At 34.8% G+C, this 15,200-nt stretch overlaps 1 protein-coding gene across 2 annotated transcripts in view; it reads left to right on the forward strand.

The window, feature by feature from the left end:
- The window catches only part of LOC145680467 (uncharacterized), a 173,171-nt gene that overhangs the window by 86,274 nt on the left and 71,697 nt on the right, over positions 1 to 15,200 (forward strand). Inside the window, exon 1 of one of the 2 annotated variants that reach the window (XM_081751033.1) lies at positions 11,566 to 12,389. The exons of the other annotated variant lie outside the window; for it this stretch is intronic. The gene's annotated coding sequence lies outside the window, so the exon portion shown is untranslated. Of the gene's footprint in view, positions 1 to 11,565; positions 12,390 to 15,200 lie in introns of those variants that run through there. 2 annotated transcript variants of the gene reach the window in all.

A 15,200-nucleotide genomic window follows, 5' to 3' on the forward strand; every position in this document is an offset into this window, starting at 1 on the left:
AGAAAACAAAAATAACGTACCTCACCGTGTTATTCAATCGGAAAACAATAGTTAAAAATTACAATGGTGTACAGACCGAAAAGAAGAAAACTTACATGATTCACCAGTGACATATTCACGTATCCTAAGTAATTGCTTGCCTAGCACAGATTTCTCGAGGAGAAAAAAAAAATAAATTGGAAGTATGGCTTTTCTGATGAAGAAATTGGAATAATGTTTTTGTATTACATTACTGTTTCCTCCTTTCGGAATTCCTTACATAAGAGAAGGCATTGCAGAGCAATAATCTTAGATTTACTCGCACATTTTGAACTCTTACTCCCTTCTTCTTTCTTATGGTTTCAATGTTTTTTTTTTCTTATTTGTAAAACCAATTGGAAGTGCTAAGGGTGAGCCTTACTGAGTTGAGACGCCACTTAAAATTGGATTGTCTCACCCTTGGCCATTCTCAAAAGATATATTATTATATTTTCTAGAATGCTTCGTTGGTCGTAGAAACATTAATACAAATCATGCTTTATCCTTACTCATCATTGTATTCAAAATTGATTTTGATTTAGGAGTTAGATTTCTGGGCTTTCGGCATCTAAGGCCATTCAACCCATCACATTTGAGGAATGACATCCCTCAGCGAGCACACTATCCGAGGAAAGAGAAGGAAGAAAAGATTGGGGAAGGAAGGAAGCAGCCTGGGACCTATAAGTGAGGTACCACCCCGGCATTTGCTTCAGGGTGGCTGGCCTGAAAAAGCGTTTTACACTTTTCCGACCGAGTGCCACCACCGGGAAAGCAAAGTGCGTATAGCTTAAGGGGGAGGAGGTGAGAGAGAGGAAATGGGAATAAAATGCATGGGACTAAGCATCTATCAACTCAACCAATAACAAAATTCAACAACCAGCAACAACCAACACCTTCTGTTCCCTCTGTCTGCGAAGAAATTTTATCAACAAAGTTCTGGCATGTGTAAAAAAACTGGTCACTTAACATCTGGTTTTTAAATATGACATACAGAGATTAGCACGTGTCAAAATTGCGTTTATTTTTATTTTTATTTATTTATTTATTTTTTGTACAACATTCCTTTAAACAACAAAGTATAAAAATAAAAGTTTGAGTGAAGTAAGTCGGTAATGAACAGTGATAATCGACTCTATTACTCCATGACGCAACGTTTGCGTCATGTGTGTTAAAACAGATTTCTTAATCAAGATATCGTTATTTTGAATATTTGACGTTTTCACAAATACAATTTTATATTTGCTCGTTCGTTTTTCTACACGTAGTTTTTGAACATAGCTATATCTTTTACACCCTAGAAGACAAATTTTACAGATCAATTAAACTTTGACGATCCTTCATAAGAGAAACATGTACTTTATCTTTTCTGTGTTTCTAACGCACTTTGTACTAATAAACCTTGTAGTTATTTTTCAGTGTAATGGTTTACACACGCAAACAACAAGCAAGAAAGAGGATTCATACTTAGTGAAAAGGATTCATATTTGTTAGAATTGCACTAGTAATCTCACACATACTTAACATGTACATGACGACGTTTCGTCTACAGGTCACTCCGGGTCAAAAGTCTATCCGGATCTAGTGGGTTCTGGATCTCACTGTCTCTGGATCTTCCGCGTCACGGATCACAAAGTTCATGATTCATTCCATCACTGACTCATATAGTCACGAGAATGTTATCATTGTACTCAAAAATGACCTGTAAAGCTATATGAATACAATTTATGATACTTTTATCGTTAAGTAAATAACTTTGTTGCTCTAATAGACATTTAGTGTACAAATTAACCAATTATATTAGTTTCGTATCTTCTATCTTTTTTTCATCCTCAATCGTTCGATTTTCTTTTGTTCTTGAAATGAAATTAAATCTGAGTTTTACGTCCCACGGTTATGGCGGTTAGGCTAAAGGAGACGGTGATGATGAGAAATGAATGAAATGGTGGAATGAAGAGAGTGGGAGGAAACGGGAGAACCCCGAAAAAACCCACGATCACGGTGTTTGTCCACCGCAAAGTCCACACGGCGCGAGCTGGGATCGAACGAGGAACTCCAAGCACCGGAGGTGAACGCTCTACCACTGAGCCACCGCGCCGTCTTCCTTTTCTTGTTTTTTAAGTTACAATTATAGATTGTATCGTATCCGATTTTATGAAACTCATACAATCCTGACCAAAATTGGTACGGAGGAAGACATTATTATAGAACTTAGTACGCATGTGAAATTTTATGGTGTGCAGACCTCATTGTTCCCGAGTCATTGACCATCAAAGCTGGAGTTTGAGCTTTGCCAAATTTTACGGAAGACAGCTATTTAATTGCTACTTAGAACAACCTGTTATTAAACATCACGTTGAAGCAAAAACAATAAATGTTGTAGCTATGTTTTAAGTATAGTGTGTACTTATAATAAATATTTTCTTTTAAAAATTCGATTAAGGGAAATCTTACTAGTTTGAATTCATTTCTCAAGTACAGCAGAAATAACTGAAGTAACCATTGATATTCGGGGGAAAAAAGTGGTGAATAAGTATATTCCATCAAAGGTAAACAATTAAAAAATTTCCTGAATCTTGTATTCTTGCCATATGAATTCCTTTATATTCATCCCTCCCATCTTAAAGTAAAATGTTTAATTTTTCTAAAAATTAGGAACAAGTGCTTGCTAAAAAGGCACTAAATGATACTTTTGGTCTTTATTCGTCAAGATGAATCTAAAGGTACCATTAGATTTTTACCTTTGACATCCTTTTCCAGGTTCTTTCCCATCCTGCTTCCAGGCTTCGATTTCCAATAGAAGAGTATAGAATATACTGCACTTGTTCAGATTCCACCTTCAACTATGCCTTGGGGCCGCTGTGACTGAATGGTAGAGCTTCACTTCTGGTGTGTGGGGTTCCTGGTTTGAAACTAGGTAGCCCCAACCGTACTTTGTGGTAGAAAGAACACCGTATGCATGGGTTTTCTCTGAGTTCTCCCGTTTCCTCCCACTTTCTTCATTCCTTCTCATTATCACCGTCTCCTTTATTCCAGCCGACATAAACATGGCACGTAAAACTTAAAGATTTCATTTTATTTTTATTTTTATTTTTATTTTTATTTTTATTTTTATTTTTATTTTTATTTTTATTTTTATTTTTATTTTTATTTTTATTTTTATTTTATTTTATTTTATTTTTTTTTTAACTGTGACTTGATAGGATAGGATAGGATTTTAGATTTCTGGGCTTTCGGCATCTAAGGCCATTTAGCCCTTCACGAAAGAGCACACACAATCCGGGGAAAGGGAAGGAAGAAAGGATTGGGGAAGGAAGGAAGCGGCCTGGGACTTCTAAGTTAGGTACCATCCCGGCATTTGCCTGGTGTGAATGAGGAAAACCCAGGAAAAACCTGGCTGGCCTGAAAAAGCGTTTTACACTTTTTCGACCGAGTGGCCCCACCGGGAATCGAACCCGGGAACGCTTGCACCGAAGGGCCACAATTGTGACTTGATATTGACAGAAGATGTAATGGAGGCATATATGCAGAAATTTATTTCGGGAGAGCTCCAAAGGGTTTCAGGGTTCAAAATTTAGCACGAGGATAAACACCCTTAAAATTAGAGTAAATTTACAGCAAAGTCAGCATTTGGAGGGATGAATATAAGGACCTCCATTACAAGTTTGGATGCTTAATAAAGGCAAAGCGAACTAGGAAAAAAAGTTATGGGAATCGAGAAACTGAAGGAAACTTTACAGAAAGGTTAATTAGAATGAAAACTAGGCCACTTAGAAAAAAGTAACTCATTTTTTTCTAATTAGAGAAATTTCTATAAATGAGTACCTTATGTGTAGCTTCTGAAAGTAATCAGAAACGTTTCTTAGAAAAATAACAATCTGGTAACCTTGCTCCTTGTTTCCAGTAAATGGTCAAGGATCCGTGTTCTTGCTTGTTAAAAGTTTAAAAAGTGGAAAAAATAATTATAATTATAATAATAGAATGCCTTATGAAGAAATAAATAAAAAGTCCGAAAAGCAAAGCATTGATTTGTAATATGTTACAGTTTCTCTAGGGAATAACCTTCAGTGGACTGTTATTATTGTTATTATTATTTAAAGTCATTACCTTACTCAACATGAAAGCCATTGTACTACTCTACCTTTTTAAGGACTTTTATCTACCTGCCAGCCCTGTCCGTGTGCCCATTCTTTCGGGAGACAAAAAGTCTCAAGAGCTACTTTATGGATCACCATCAATTTTTGGCCCCCTACGTATTAACATGGGATTTATTACAGAAAATCCGAAGATAAGTCCCCCTATGTATTTCCATGGGTTTATTACAGAATATCCGAAGACATGTCCCCCTGTGTATTCCCATGGGGTTTATTACAGAAAATCCGGGGATATGTCCCTCTATGTATTCCCATGGGGTTTATTACAGAAAATCTGGGGATGTGTCCCCCTATGTATTCCCATTGGTTTATTACAGATCCGAAGATGTGTTCCCCTATGTCTTTCCATAGGTTTATTACAGATAATCCGAAGATATGTTCCCCTATGTATTCCCATGGGTTTATTACAGGTGAACCGAGAATATGTCCCCCTATGTATTTCCATGGGTTTATTACAGATAATCCGAAGATATGTCCCCCTATGTATTCCTATGGGTTTATTACAGATGATCCGAGGATATGTTCCTCCTATATATCCCCATGGAGTTTATTACAGATGATCCGAGGATGTGTTCCCTTTCTATGTATTCCCATGGATTTTATCATAGATGAATTACCTTTTCCTTGGTAGTATGCAACCCAACTGTACCTTAAAGTTAGGCTGGCATTTAGATACTTTCAATATTCTAACCCAGAGGTGAACAACCATTTAACATTAGGGGCCTATTTTTCGTTTCAGAAATAATTGGCGGTCTACTTATTTGTTCATTAGTTTGCTACCGGAACCATAACAATAGCAGCGAAAGATACAGACAGTGTAACATAGACAACTGTGTCTACCCTTCACGTTGGACACGTTGGGCACCCTTGTATCTAACCAAACTTCTTTTCGTGGTGTACACACGACACAGCTACTTTTTACTGCTATTCTACTACCAAAATTCCTTTTTTATTTCATTCTTTTAACCCTTTTTGTAGTCAAATCTTTGAACTTATGTTTAACACATCTCCATACTATCTAACTTAAGAGTTCTGATAGTTTGCATAGATATGTAAACCTGCACATAATTTTTGCTTTATCGCTAGTGTTTCTACTTTAAAACGTTTCCACAACAGAACTACTTAGTTATTAAGGTTCTGACGAAGGAAATATAGATGCAAATGGTTAAATTGAGAGGGTAGCAGTTAGAAAAGAAAATATTTTTCGTAGATAAACTATTGAGGATAAATAAGAATACTAAGGTATTCAACTGGTCTACCAACTCATATTAAAATAAAAAGGTTTCTGAAATTTTAATATCTCAGAGATCAAGTTGTTGTGATGCAACTATAAGCTTGCTTATTACTTGGAAACACAGGATTAACCAAGTATCAAATAAGTTTATTTTTTTCTACCATCTCCGTAAAATGAATTTCATTTTACTCAAGTGTTTATGTTTTTATATTTGAGAGTTTGTAAATGCAAAACCATCACAACTATAATCTTTTCGTCGCTTATATTAGATTTCTGAGTGGTAGAGCGTTTACCTCTGGTGTGTGGAGTCCTTTGTTCGATTCCGGCCAAGTAAGTTGGTGGTAAATAACATCTTGTTCATGAATTTTGTCGGGGTATTCCCCTTTCCTCGCACATGTTCATTCCACCGATTCTTCCATCATCATTTGCTCGCCTTCTCCCTAAAAGCGGCATATCGTGGGACGTTAAACGGAAAGAGTTTATTGTTTTTGGATTGTTTTTTTGTTTACTTATCTTTTTATAGAAGTTCTCAGACTTCTGATCGAAGTTGAAGTTGATATATTTTGAGCTCCAACCGGTAATCCAATTGCTGGAACATCTGGAAACACACACACAGCAACAGTGATATGACAATTACTCAACAGAAGTGTAATTTAAAAGAATAGAGAGTGAAGTTATCATGTTATCCAATTGGTCATTAACTCACACCGACTATATCGCCAAGTTTACTTTGGAAGGCGGAGCGTAGGACCCACGTTAACAATTTGCAGTCCAGTAGAGTTCCCCAAGCTCGACCTAATGTAGACAGAGACTCAGGGGCGGATGCAGGACCAATTTCTGGGGGGAGCGGTGGGTTGTCATACTGTCAGTTAGAGCTACTTTTAAGAGCTCCAAACTCTGGGATGGGTTGTATTTATATATATAAAATAAAAAAGTTTCGTCTTCTGGGGGAGTGTTAGCCCCGATCGCTCCCTCTGAATCCGCCCTTGCAGAGATTGTCGAGTTACTGAAACTGTCGAATTTTGCGGAATAAGAGGTCGATTATTCACAACATATAATATTTTACGGCATATTTCTCTAATGATGTTATAGTACAATACAGAACTAAGAAAAATACATTACAATAATTGTTAATTTTAAAAAAAATCTTACATATAAAACTAAAGAAATGATAAGTTCTTCACAGATAAATCTCTCCGTGCCAGAATATCCCTTACACCTATCTCACCTGAGTTTATTTGACAGCAGTGATGCCAACCCATATTGTGGGAATTTTTGAGAATGATTTCTTGAAATGGGATAAAGGGAATCTTCGCAAAAATTGGCAGGATTTATGGAATTTTTCGTTCATCTATCTTATTGACGCCCAAAAAAAAAATTGTTTAGGAGCGAGTAGGCAAATGGGTCTTCAATAAATGTGAAAATAATGCTAATTGTAAAAATTTGTTACGATAAAATGCATGTTAAATAATATTAATTTACATTGATATTTTAAAAAAATCAAAGAAAGTACATAATTAACGGAAGACGAGAAACGTCCAATTTTCAAAACATTCCATACGAAATGACTAAAGAATGAAGTTTAGTTAGTTTTATTATGTTCAGTGCTAAATGATGACACAAAATCCTAACGGAAATACCAAACTCAAAATAGAAAGAGTTCTTACTTTTAGTTTTTTGTACAAAGCCGATAATCAATCGATGGATCTTTCTAAATATTAGTCTGTATACTTATTTTCATCAGCATTTTCAATTATCTCTTTCGTTTAAGGAAAATATGTATTTATAAGGTGTTTGATAAGGAATTTTTGGACAATTGACTACTACATTGAAGAAAATGACTGATATACTTTGATTTAATTACTTATGTATTCAAAGTTGTAAAAAAATTGATATTAATATATCGTGGGAAATTCAAGAGCAAATTGGGAAATTCTACCTCTCGAGATGGGATTTTATAACGTTTCAGGTTGGTATTACTGATTGACAGTGGTTACCTGACTTTCTTGAGCCATTTCGTTACTAGGAAGGAGAATGAGGTAGATTGGAATTTCCACGAAAAGGACAAAATCTGTTACTAAATTCGCTAAAGAGTTAGTGTCACAAAGTAAAAAAGGGCAGAAATTAGAGAAATTTATACCATAATGGATTTTTTGAATAGATAAAAAAAAGCAGGTGTAAATTCATACATTTAAATATACAGAGTGGCCCAAAAGTAGGTATACAGTCCTGTACTGATCGTTCATGACATTTTATATCATTTATTTCTTGTTATTCGTACATGTATTGACTTAGATTTTTTTCCTTATCTCTTCTTAATTTATTTTCACTTATACCTTAAGATCGGAACAAACCAGACCAAATAAATTCATTATATTAATCAATTAAAATGTCATACTTGATCGGTGATGGTGTGTGTACCTACTTTTGGGCCACCCTGTATATTGTAATTACAATAATAGACTAATAAAAATGTACCTGTACTGGTTGCACCGTATAGGCGACGTTAGAAGTTATTCAGTCTAGTTCAGCCGTGTGCAACAGCCGGCCTGCGGTCCATATGCGGCCCGCCTAACTCTGTCTTCCGGCCCGCTGGTAAGTTATTGAAAACAAATATTTATTATCATTTTCCTTTTTTTCAAAACCTGCTAAGAGTGAACTGGAAATTTTCCATCGATCACATAGTGCGAAACGTGGTAACGCCCTGAAGACAAGCACTTGGCAAGCGCAGGTACGTGGGGGAAATTTCCTTCGGTATAAGGATTGCTAGATGTACCGACAAAGTTCTAAATACATTATTCTGCTCCTCCGTAGTGAGTAAATATTTTGGTTACAAGTATGACAGTTGTTTTGTGTTATTGTGATGTAAATTACGATGAACATGTTCCATCACTTACAGGTATTGAAGTGAATCTACACTATTCAATTGTCGCAAAAATGATATACCTACAGTGAGGCCCGCGACGCCATTGAGTGCTCTGTGATTGGCCCGCCTAATGTTCCAAGTTGCACACCCCTGGTCTAGTTAGTAATGAACCACCAAATTATTTCAAAGATATTGTGATCAGCAGAAATTGTTTAACAATTAAAGAAAAGAAAGAAAAAGAAGAAGAAAATTATCATCGAATTATACGGAATGTCGAATTACCGGCAGAAGAGCTAGCGATGTTGTACTATATTCCTTTCCCACTTACCGTCATATATTCCAGTTATATCTATACCAAATGAGTTAACAATATACAGTTTAGTGATTAGTTTGCGTAGTTTTCTCTAACGTTTGTAACTACATAGCGATTTGATTATATATAGAGAGTAATGGTGATTGAAGCTTGTCGTCATTCCAAGGATGTAAAGCAATTGCGATATATATATATCATTCATCTTTCCATTTAATGCCCCACGATTATATTCTTTAGGCTAAGAAAAATAATAATTGAGGCGAGTGAATGATGATGAAAGAATTGATGGAATGAGAGGAAACCAGAAGACCCCGAGAAAACACACAGACACGGTGTTGTCTACCAGAAACTTACTGGCCAGGGTTCGAACCAAAGACCCCAAGCACCAGAGGTAAGTGCCCTAACACTGAGCCACCATGCCCCCTAGTTGTAATATTATTATTATTATAATAACGATCAATAATAATAATAATAATAATAATAATAATAATAATAATAATAATAATAATAATAATAATAATAATAAATGTTAACCCTCTTTGTCGTTTAACACATCACAGCAATTTAACAACAACAAATTGACGACCAATTTGCCAATCCTTTGGTGTATTTTCACGGAAAGTGTTACAATGAAAGAAATGTATGGGATATAGAAGTTGGAGGGGAAAGAGTAGAGAAGTTCTTGATATCTAGAAATATTAAAAATGGTGAGAACGGGAAGTAAAACTGAATACGAGAAGAGACAAAAATTCATTTAGGAAAAAGCGAAGCATATTTTGTGGCTCTTTGATAAAAGTGGTACGAAGATGCCTCATCAGATCTTTCAAAGCAAGAATATTACTCTGCTGTACGGAGTAGAAAAACAAACACTGTTAAGAAAACTTCTGGGAGTGCTTGAAACGTAGATATGGAAAGGAATTGCTTAAAAAAAAAAAAAAAAGCAATTGAAACCAGAATCAAAGAGGAAATGTTCCCAAAATTTGAAGAGTGTAAAATCAATATTGAACATACTTTTCAAAGAAGGGAAATTGGTTAGGACATTTACGTATTAAGAAGAAACTATCCTATCAGGGGCGATTCCAGGGAGGCGATCGGGGCGATCGCCCTCCCCAGAAAAGGAAACTTTCTTATTTTATATATATAAATAAAACCCATCCCAAAGTTTGGAGCCCTTAAAAGTAGCAATATGACAACCCACCGCCAACCCAGAAGTCTGTCCTGGATCCGCCCCTGTATCCTATTAGGGATAAGGTACAAAAATATGATAGAAAAGCAAGAAGGAGGAGTAGAAAATTGGAACTATGCAAAAACAAAGAGATTAAGTACACGCAAGCGTCTCAAATTGTCATGTCAGCAAGACAGGTTGTTAATGATAACGGTTAAAGTTATTTTGCATACTAATGACAAATTATTAACAATAATGATGAAATTTATTGTATCTATTAATGGCAAGCAATTAATGATCATAATGACGAAATTTATTGCAACTGGTTATAGCAAGTTATTAACGGTGATACAAGTTAGTGTGCCTGTTAAAGGCAAGTTACTAATGATAATGAAGAAAGTTATTGTCTAGTAATGGAAGTTACGATGATGATGATGGAAGTTATTGTGTATAGTAATGGCAAATTATTTATGATTGCGATGAAAGTTATTGAATGAAATGAAATATTTGAGTTTTACGTCCCACGGTTATGCCGGTTAGGCTAATGGAGACGGTGATGATGAATAATGAATGAAATGATGGAATGAAGAAAGTGGGAGGAAACGGGAGAACCCCGAGAAAACCCACGCACACGGTGTTTGTCCACCACAAAGTTCACTTGGCGGGGGCTGGGATTGAACCCGGGACCCCAAGCACCAGAGGTGAACGCTCTACCACTGAGCCACTGCGGCCCCATGAAAGTTATTGTGTCTATAAATGGCATGTTACTAATGATAATGAATAAAGTTATTGTGTCTATTATTAGCGTAAGTTACTAATGGTGATAATGAAAATTATTGAGTCAATTAATGACAAATTATTTAACTTAATGATGAAAGTCTATTTAAGTCTATTAATGGCAGGTTATTAATGATAGTTATGAAAGTTATTGTGTATATTAATGACAAATTATTAATGATTGTGATGAAACTTATTGTATCAATAAATGGCAAGTTATTAATGATAATTAGTAAAGTTATTGTTCCTATTATTAGCAAGTTACTAGTGGTGATAACGAAAATTATTGTATCAATTAATGACAAATTATTTAACTTAATGATGAAAGTACATAAGTCTATTAATGGCAAGTTATTAATGATGATTATGAAAGTTATTGTGTATATTAATGACAAATTATTAATGATGTGTCTATAAATGGCAAGTTACTAATGATAATGAATAAAGTTATTGTTTCTATTATTAGGAACTTACTAATGGTGATGAAAATTATTGTGTCAATTAATGACAAATTATTTAACTTGATGATGAAAGTTATTAAGCCTACTAATGACAAGTTATTAATGATGATTATGAAAGTTCTGATATCAAGTAATGATATGTTAATGATGATGAACTCTATTCTGGCTATTAATAGCAATTTATTAAAGATGGTTAAGAAAGTTATTGTTTATTTTAATGGCAAGTTATTAAGAATGATGATGAATGTCATTGCGTCTGGAAATTTTAGTGAGACTTCTCGCGTACTGCTCAACTTAAAGTAAATATTACGGCGTGAGAGGAGAAATTATATGTTCTCTTGTAATTCAAGAACTCAGGATTTGTAAGTAAAAAGCTATAGACATGATCATTGTGATAGTTGAACTCAAATTTCTGGTTCTTCCTTTTTGGATGTTCTCCATACACACTCAGAGAAAGAACAAATCGATAAACCACGAGAAAGTTGTTTCCGAAACGAAAGTGAAAAAAAGCTTGATGATGCAAGAAAGAGACAGAGGCAGACAGAAAGAGTCTGAGTAAGAGAGAGTATGTGGAGAAGAGAAAAGGTATGTAGAAGGGTATACACAAGCAGAGCCGTGTCCGTCCTACATACGTCGAAGATGGCTGTTGAAGAAAATTTTCTCCTGTTGACTATTGGAGGATTCTTGAGAGAGACCTTTTACGTAAGGCGGAGAAAAGAACCAACTAAGCACCCGCGTGTCCGTCACAATATGTAGTATATTGTGTATGTGTGAGAGTGACAGCATATGTGAATTGAAGGCAAAAAAAAAGTATTGTACTAGGAGGGAGGGGTGGTTGAGGGGGAAAATTCGGCGAAGTTCAAGTGCCTTCACTTTTTTTTCCCCATTGCCAAAAAGCCACACCTTCCATATACCTTACCGGTGCTGACTCAATTCTCGGTTTTTTTTACATTTAAAAATAATAAAAAAAAAAACGTGCTCAATAAACTATATCCGCTTATTCATCCTGGTGATGGCCTACTGACTGAGCAGCGAAGAGAGTGACCTAAGAAAATCCAGGAATTAAACAATATACAAGGAACGCAAAAATCCCAAGTCTGACAAAAATCTTCCCTTGTCTTCATTGTGGCACGTGAAGCATTGTTTTGTGGTTTTTTGTCAGACCTTCTTTGATGTGTGGGAAATTCTCTTCAATTCTTTAATTATATTTCAGACTGTGTCTATTATCGATAGTGAAAGGAAGAATCACGTAATTTTATTATTTTCTTTTGTGTTATTATATTCGTCTTCCTGTGTTCTGTTAGTGAGTTCTTTTTTATAAAGCTTATAAGAAGAGTCAGTTACCTCAAGACTATATAATTGTGGATTTCGTTAGATGCCCTTCTGCTATAGAAGACAGCACAGGTGAGTTTTCCGAGGAGTTCATTTATTTTAGATTGAACATGAGCAAAAGTATGTAATTTCACCCATAATAGTGATTACAGTATTTGAAAAGTGCTACCTTACAAAATTCCTTTGATTTTTTATCTATGTAGGTAATATCTTAGTCTGTGGTGTGGTTAACGTCCCTGTCTCTATTCCTCTTGGTTCTGGGTTCGTTTCTCGGGGTTGCCTAACATCGTGTAACAAATTACAGAGCTGCATGAATTAATGATGAGAAGAGTTCCAATTTTGAAAACCAAAAATATAATGGTAATAGGAACAGATATGCTGACCAATCATCAGGAAAATCTGTCTTAGGTAGGCACGTTCTTCCGTAAAACGCTATGCTAGGCAGTCGACATCATTGGTTGATTGCTTGAATCGGAATTTAGCGTCAGTTTAAGCACCGAGGCTATGTGAGACATGGATCTACGGCAGAGTTGCCAACCTCAGAGAACAAAATTATTACTTTCCGTCTTTAAAATTATTGTGTATTACAAAATATATTGTATATTCGTTAAGTTTCGAACTCCAAGTCAACGTCACTGTCCTCACCATCTTTTTTTTTAACGTTAATAACACTACTCTGGACATTTCCACCCCTTCATAAATGTAACTGAATTTAAAGAATAGATGCAGGGTTGCCATTTGCCAGTTCTCAAATCGTTATTGATTTATTTTAGCAGGAATGATTGTTAAAACCTCTCTGTGTATATATGTGTGTTAAAATTATTTAATGGACACCTACAAATTATTAGCTTAGGTTAGATGCCACCCTTCGCCAAGTAAACTTTGTGGTGGACAAACACCGTGTACGTGGGTTTTCTTGGGGTTCTCCCGTTTCCTCCCACTCTCTTCATTCCGCCATTTTTTCATTCATTTCTCATCATCACCGTCTCCTTTAGAATTTGCCGGCATAACTGTGGGACGTAAAACTCAAAGATTTTATTCCAATTTTTTTTCAAATTATTAGCACACTCAAAAACTGAAAATAAAAGTGTGCGTTTTAAAATTATGGTATGTTCACGTATTATCGCAAAGCCATTATTATATATATAGCATTAAGGTTTAAATTATCGTATATCACGACAAATTATCGTGCACTTGACATGCCTGATCTATAGTTTACCAATTATAAAAGCAAGCACCTTTCAAGCTTTATAAGACATTTCTTTAAATTAGTCAAATTAAGCAACAGAGGCTTTCGAGAAACAGCTTAACAAGCATCTTCAACACTACGCAAAAATTAAAAAAAAAAAAAAAATGAAAGTTTTAAATAAATTCTGGTAGTAAAAAGAGTCACATACAGTAGGCCTTCTAGGTGTTTCAATTTCGCTGATAGATCTATCCAGCCATCTAACGGTGAGGTGTATAATTCCAATGACATTTGTTTCAATTGTAGAAAACGGCGGGATATGGATGGTTATCGTTTAAACCACCGTTACCCATGAAATAATAGATTGACTCCATTTAAGGAACGTGGGCAAGATAAGCGCTCTTGAAAAAAAGAAAAGAATGAAACTTTTTTAAAAAAAAAAATCGGTTCCGTTCAAAAGTTATTATGGGGAGCGACGGACAAATTAAAGTTACAATAAGTTCCACTTATGCCATTCTAATTACAAAACCTTTATTTATCTTATCTAATAATAATAAGTCAATTTAACAATTAAAATAAAAGATGGAACTCTAAATTTATTTTCCAGTCAAATCTCTCAGGAACAACAATAAAAACTAAAATAGAATAAAAATCTAAAATGTTATTTCAATACGCTCTGGCTCATTATGGTATTGAAAAACAGTCGACTAACTTCAGGATGCTAAGTTAGAATCAGAATACTTTTTGTTCTTTAAGACAGTGCTTCGGAAATTCTCTTGACTTCTTGTCCTAAGCTCAATGTTTGTAATTTACCGTCATTTTTACCGACTTACAACTAGAAGTAGTGATATACAGTAACTACTTACATATAGGTATTTACATATATTCTTCCATATCATATCTATCTATCTATAGTATGGATATATTTCCTACCGTCATACAAATAAAACATTGTAATCAAGAATAAAGTAGGGAGGCAGGATTAAAACTATATAGGCCTACGAAAATGCCCTTGCGATAATATGTGAATGCAATAATACGATAATTTGCCCTTGCGGTAATACGATAATTTTAGAACGCACTTTATTTTATTTTATTTTATTTATTTTATTTTATTTTATTTTTTTTTTTTTTGGAGGTTTTGAATGTGCAAATAAATTGTAGAACTAATTATAAAAGACACACACTGAAGTTCTTAACAGTCATTCCCGCTCAAATAAATCAATAACGACTTGAGAATTGGCAAATGGCAATTCTGCATTTATTCTTTAAATTCAATTGCGTTTACGAGGGAGTGGAAATATTATTGTTGTTCAGAGAAATGTTTAATATTAAGGGTTTCTAAAAAAAATGAAGACAGTGACACCGATTTGAAGTTCGAAACTGAAAATTACTAACTAAGTTTATTATATATTATTGATATTATTAGTAGTATTATAACGAATTACGATTTTTTGGGAATATACGGTAATTTTAAAGACAAAAATCGATAATTTTGTTCTCGAAGGTTGGCAACTCTGCTGGCAGAGCAAGCGTCAATATTTTGGTCCCACCAGAAAGATATGAAGTTCAGCCGCTTTGAAAATATGAAATAAGAAATTTTGGTCCTCGTAGAATTTAAAACAACGATAAATAATTTTACTGCTTCTAGGGGAGTTAATTAGATTTTCATTGAGCTAGATAGCCTACAGATTGAA

The sequence above is a fragment of the Thermobia domestica genome, chromosome 3, assembly GCF_964235325.1.
Source record: "Thermobia domestica chromosome 3, izTheDome1.hap1.1, whole genome shotgun sequence".
Classification (NCBI taxonomy): Eukaryota; Metazoa; Arthropoda; class Insecta; order Zygentoma; family Lepismatidae; genus Thermobia; species Thermobia domestica.